The following is a 6,516-nucleotide window of genomic DNA, read 5'->3' as shown; positions in this document are numbered from 1 at the left end:
GAACATGTGTGCATCAGTTAGAGTTGTCATATATTGACACACAACATTGACAGAATGAGCAATATCAGGCCTAGTGAAGGTCAAATATTGAAGTGCTCCAATAATACTTCAATAGACACTTGGATCAAACAAAGGTTGACCTTCAGATAAAAGTAACTCAGTATGAGGCTTTGAAGGTATTGGTGCAGGCCTACAATTCTTCATTCCTGCTCTTTTTACAAGCTCTTGTGCATATTTGGTCTGACTAATAAACATATCTCCATTAACTTTATACTGAATATGCAGCCCTAAGAAGTATGTGAGCTTTCCCATGTCCTTTAAATCAAATATTTCACTGAGAGCAGTAATCACAACCTAAACTTTGGTGATATTTGAACCTATAAGTATTATATCATCTAGATACAGGAGTAAAATGATAATATCCTTGCCATCTGTCTTAATAAAGAGGCTTGTGTCAGACTGAGAAACAGTGAACCCCATAGATGGTAACACACCTGTGAATTTAGCATTCCAGGCTTGTGGAGCCTGTTTAAGACCATACAAGGATTTAACAAGTTTGCAAACATGGTTGGGTGCTCTGGAATCGACAAAACCCTGCGGTTGCTTCATGTATATTTCTTCCTGCAACTCACCATGTAGGAATGCATTCTTGATGTCAAGTTGTCGAAGTTCCCATTTGTAACTCGTAGCAAGTGCAAGGATTAATCGCACTGTAGTGTGTCATACCACTGGACTAAACGTCTCGGAATAATCCAGACCATGTTCTTGTGTATAACCTTGAGCCACCAAACGCACCTTGTATCTAGATATACTACCATCAGGATTCTTCTTCAATTTGTATACCCATTTGCTCCCAATAATAGTTCTGTCATGAGGAAGAGGTACAATAACCCAAGTCTCTTACCTTTTAAGAGCATCAAACTCATCTTGCATAGCTTGCTGCCAATTTGAATTTGTAGCTGCGACTTTAAAAGTCTTTGGTTCTTCATAATCAACACTCTTAGCCAGAAAAGAGAATTCATCATAACACATAGACCCATCATCAACTTCCAAAGACTGTAATTCAAGTAAGCTAGCATAAAAAGCAACATAATCTCTCATCTCAATTGCTCCAGTTTGAAGTCTTGTTGTCATAGAGTGTGTTCTAAAAGTATTAGCAAGAATAGAACTAGAGGATTGATTCCAATCACTCACAGAGATAGGAAGTAATACCTGAGGATGTGCTGGACCTAAGACAGGTGACAAGGGTTGATGGAGATCTTGTATAGGATGTGAGCTTAATGACTCAGATTCCTGTGTTCTAGATTCTTGCCTTTGTGACTGAACTTGCTCTGTAGATATACTGTCATGTTTACTTGAAGCTTTGAATGGAACTATAATTGGAGTAAAGTTGACCGAGAGTGGTACATATTGACTACTCGACATCACAGAGGGTTTACACTTTGCAGGAAACACAGACTCATCATGGATAACATGTCTAGATAAGACCAATTTCTGCGTCTGCAAGTTGTAACAGATAGCCCATTTGTAACCCGAAGCATATCCTAAGAATATACACATTGAGGATCTAGTTTGAAATTTACTGTCATTATAATGTCTCAAGTATGGAAACACAGCTGAGCCGTATATTTTCAAATCCTTCAAGGATAGATGCTTATCATATAAACAAAAATAAGGTGAATTCATTTGTAATGACTTAGAAGCCATTCTGTTTATTAAGTACACAGCATGTGCACAAGACAGATACCAAAACTCCTGTGATAACCCAGCAGCATTCATCAAAGTTATTGCTGTTTCAACTACATGCCTGTGCATTCTTTCAACCAATCCATTTTGTTGTGGAGTGTATGGGCATGAAATTCTATGAACCATTCCTTTTGATTGCATAAATTCTTTAAATGAATGACTGACAAACTCACCACCCCCATCTGATTGTAAGCACTTTATTTGGGCTCCAAACTGAACCTCAATATACTTGTAAAACTTGACAAATATCGAAAACACCTCTGATTTATTATATAGTGGAAAAATCCACATGTATCTTGTACAATCATCAACAAATACAACATAGAACCTATACCCTTCTATAGACTTAACTGAAGAGGGTCCCCAAACATCGGAATGGATTCTAGCAAAAGGTAAGATACATCTAGATGACTCATTATCAAAAGGTTTTCGAGTAATCTTCCCATTAATACAATCTGTGCACATGGTATGCTTATTATCCATAGAGACTAGAATATGAGACTTAGCTAACATAACTGCCATGACTTCATTTGTAGGATGCCCTAGCCGTTGGTGCCAGAGAGAAGACTTTATCAATTGTCCAATAAAAGCCCTTGGAACTGTCCATGATGACACAGGAATCTGAAACAACTCGTGAGGTCTACTCCTTCCTTTGTACAAGATCTCCCTTGTCACCTTGTCCTGCACAAAGAAATTGACGTCATCATAGATAAACCAGCATCTGTTATCTTTACACAGTTGCTTTACAGACATTAGATTCACAGCAAGAGATGGAACATGTAGCACATTTTTCATTATAATAGAATGAGAATGTGTTTTAATAATTGCAGAACCAGTATTCTGAATTGGCAAACCTTGACCATTGCCAATTTTAATTTTCTCGGAACCTTCAAAAGAAGAAATTTGGTGTAAGCTAGCAACATCAGATGTCATGTGGTGTGATGCTCTTGTGTCCACAATCCAATTTGTAGTATTGGAATATGATGGTGAACCTTGAACACTCATCCCTTGCACTGCAGGTTGGACTTGATATGAAAGATCAGGTTCATGTATGCTCTGTGAACCATTCAGCCCTTACATGACAGGTGGATGCCCCTGATATGAATAATGAGCAGCAAAATTCGGAGGCTGTGGAACAAAACCCTGTGATGGAGGGATCACTGAAGATTGACCAGGAAATGTAGGTCCAAGAGAAGCAGGAGGCCCAGAGGGTTGGTAGGAGTAATTTCCCCTATGATAGCATTCCAGAGCACTATGTCCCCTTTTACCACAAATCTAACATTCAGTATTAAAATGTGGTGAAGTACTCTAAGCAGTTCTATAAAAACAGTTCGGAGCCATATGCCCTCTTCTCTGACAGATTTGACATTCTGGATGTAATGTAGTTCTGGACTCAATATTTCTATTCCAACCACTATTATTCCTGTAATTCGACCCTTTACCTTTGAACCCTGATCGATAAGTACTATTTCCCCTTAATTATCCTCCACTGTAAAACCTTTGTTGAGTTCCAGGAAACAGTGCTGAAGATTGATGTTGCCTTGAGTTGTCTTGTGGATGCTGCTCCAAGTTACCAACATAACCACCACCTGAGCCGTAAGAACTTTGATTAGGAACATAAGCAGGTTGCATCATTTGAGACTGTGGAAAGAATGACATTTGTTGTGGTAGCGGAGTAGTAGTAAGAACAACTCCAGTACTAGATGGTTCATTTGCAGAAGAATTGGAACTGGATGCACCATTAGTATACAAAGAAGAACTTGAACCACCACTATTTCCTTGCACATACAAAGCAGCCATATTATGAGTCAATGAATTCATTACCACATCATTTTCCCTTTCAGCGTCAATTAATAATGCCCTAAATTCCTTCATAGTGACATTAGAGTCCCTCACAAGTATAACAGTCCTAATAGTTGCATACTCTTTGGGTAACCCAGCAAGAGCGGTAATCATCACATCATTATCTGATACATATTCCCCTGCAGCAATCAATTGATCCCTGATTGTCTTGATCCGTAACAGATATTTATCCATTGAATCCCCACCTTTCTAAACTGTATGTAATTCTGTTTTCAAGTGATTAATACCTATCCTAGACACAGATGCAAACCTTTCCTCAAGATTTGTCCAAGCTTCAGCAACAGTCTTACACCCTATAACATATTCTATAGCATCATCAGTCAACGTTGATATCAACAAACTTAATAGTGATAAATCTGTGGTCTCCCAATCTTGAAAGGCAGCAATCAATTCTTTGGTAACCCCACTTTCTGTACTAACCACAAATTTCGATGGACAAGGAGCTGAACCATCAAAATGATCAAACAGTTTGTACCCTTTTAACACAGACTTGAATTGAAATGACCATTTGGTGTAATTGTGCTCACCAAGATGAATAGTCAACATGCCCAACAATCCCTCAATTTTCACAGAGGGAGCCATACCAAATATAGTTCAAGAATCAACCTTTTAACAATTCTTTGAATAATTATCAGAAAAACACAATAATTTTCTTGAAATAGACTCCTGACTAACTCAAATTTCTTGAATCAATGGCATTGGCCTTTAGACTCCTTCTTAGCATAGAGTAATGGCATTGGCCTTCTCAACTACCCAGTGCTCAACAACTATCTAATAATGGCTTTGGCCTCTAGAACTTCATCTTCGCAAATCAAACAAAATGATGGAACACAAACTACTCAAAAAAAAAAAACCACCAGAATCGCCCAAAAACCATTTCAAGAGAACGAAAAAAAAAACACTATACTGAAACACCAAACACAGAACCTGAAATTCCTGCTTCGCCCTGATTGCACATAGAAAGCCCCAAATCACCAGACAGATCTGCAGACCATCACGCTTCCATCACTGATTCCGACGAGCACAAACCCACGCACGATCGCTGGCTCTTGATACCATGATAACTCTACTCTTAGCAGATGAAGAACAGAGAAGATCGAAGAATTCAAGAAGCTTGAGAAAGAAAGGTTTTAGAGAGAGAAAGAAGATAAGCAGCGGAAAAGAAAGAAGAACAAACTGAATTGAATGAATTGTAAACGTTTGTACCGTAGCTTTTATAACACTCCATTCCTAACTAATTTGCCTATGTGGCACTCCTCTACACCTCTCCTTATTACATCCTAACCAATCAATATTCAACACTTGTACTTTCGTTATTAGAGATGTCCCTAAAGCCTGTGATATATCACTCCTGATGCATGTGAAGGCATTATAAAACTCAACATTAGAGTAGTGGGCTTCTTCCTGGTTGAACGGCATTTGGTTGAACAGCATGCGTATTGGCTTTAAACCACTTTTTCCCTTAACGCACTAATGGTAAGTGGAAACTACGAGCTTGTGCTTGTTGATCCATGTCCTTCCAATGAGAGCATGGTAGGCTATGTTGATATCAATTACGTAAAACTTGTAGGTGTGAGTACTGCCAAAAGTAGTATTATGACATTAGAGCTTATGTCAACTAGGGCTTGCTGAGTGAAAACGTTGTTGATTTGGCCTTCCAAATACAGTCTCTGATGGTCTGGGAAAGCAACTTCCATATCCTCGTATGTGAAGACAATGGCCTATGTGGCTGGACGGTGAAGCATTGAGGGTCATAATTCTCGGATACGTACATCAAGGCTTCGACATCGGCTGTCTTTGCTCTTGGACCATATTTGTGTTGATCAAAAGGGGATTTGAACTTCATGTTTCTTTAAAGGACTTGCGATGTGGTTGGTCCTTGGTTCTGGGTAAGGTGGCACTCAACTGCATCAGTCTCGGTGTTAGGAAGGTCATGCAAAGTTACGGTTGCCATCTCCTGGCAAGCTTGTTGTCCAAGTGAGGTTCTTGCAGCATATTCTTCTAGCATCTCGATGGTGAAGATCTCATTGTAAAAATTAAGAACGAGTTCTATAATATTTCCATCTCCATCATCCCATCCCTTGCTTTACGGCCATAGCGTGTCGGTCGCTTAGTACTTGCACCAGTAGACCTTTTCTATGTTCCCAGAAGATTCTCAAATGGCTTCTAAGATTCTCAAATGGCTTCTAGTGGCTTGGATTCCTCTTCCATGGGTGATATGCATCATCATCTTCAGACCACGATATCACAGCTACCACTTCTTTCCTTCTACGTTCTGGTAAAGGGTCAGTATCGATGGCTTGTTTCTTGCATGGCAGCTCTAGTGTTCCTTCATGAATTTTTGCATAAAGAATCCTTCTCAGAGTTTGACTAAGAATGGAAGGATGTCTGATGTAGTAATGGTAGCGACAGCACCTTGGGTCTTTCCTATCCTCTCTAAAAGGAAACCTATAGGGTCTTGTGGCTTGATGACTCTGTCGCGAACATGATGTCGAGGATGGCGTGGAATTCTTCATCACCACATGACAATGGTGGTTATGTTTCTTTGTCTCCATCTATTTCATTTCTTTCGCGAATTGTAGCCAGGCTTGTAATCAATGGCTAGAGATTGATGAGTCTGGTTCTTTTCATTCTTACAAGACCTTCCGGTAGTAGGTTTGATCGACATACTAGTTTTTCTTACTGTTTCCAAGAGCCTTAAGAACTAGCTTATGCCAATGTTCTCGAGATACACGTTGTAGCCCGGGACAATATTGCTGAAGTAAATTTCCACAAGCACTTCCTCATCATTTTGATCATAACAATCAAGGGCAAGGTCCCCGAAATGGTTGACGAAGCTTAGAGGATCTTTCCCATGCTTTTGTGGTGTGTTGTTGAGCTGGGTTTTGGTAACCCTATCTTCATGCT

The 6,516-nt window shown here is 39.5% G+C and overlaps 1 long non-coding RNA gene across 1 annotated transcript; it reads right to left on the bottom strand.

Annotated features, from left to right (window-relative positions):
- Window positions 1–1,992: 1,992 nt before the first annotated feature.
- On the bottom strand, window positions 1,993–4,796 carry LOC148693427 (uncharacterized). Its single transcript, XR_015952712.1, has 2 exons — window positions 2,601–4,796; window positions 1,993–2,427 (listed from the first exon to the last, which is right to left on the bottom strand). It is a non-coding gene; the product is annotated as an uncharacterized LOC148693427 (long non-coding RNA).
- Window positions 4,797–6,516: the final 1,720 nt, after the last annotated feature.

Source organism: Pyrus communis, chromosome 10, assembly GCF_041283825.1.
Source record: "Pyrus communis isolate YQ-2024b chromosome 10, ASM4128382v1, whole genome shotgun sequence".
In the NCBI taxonomy this organism is placed as follows: domain Eukaryota; kingdom Viridiplantae; phylum Streptophyta; class Magnoliopsida; order Rosales; family Rosaceae; genus Pyrus; species Pyrus communis.
This window is presented reverse-complemented; position numbering and strand designations above follow the sequence as displayed.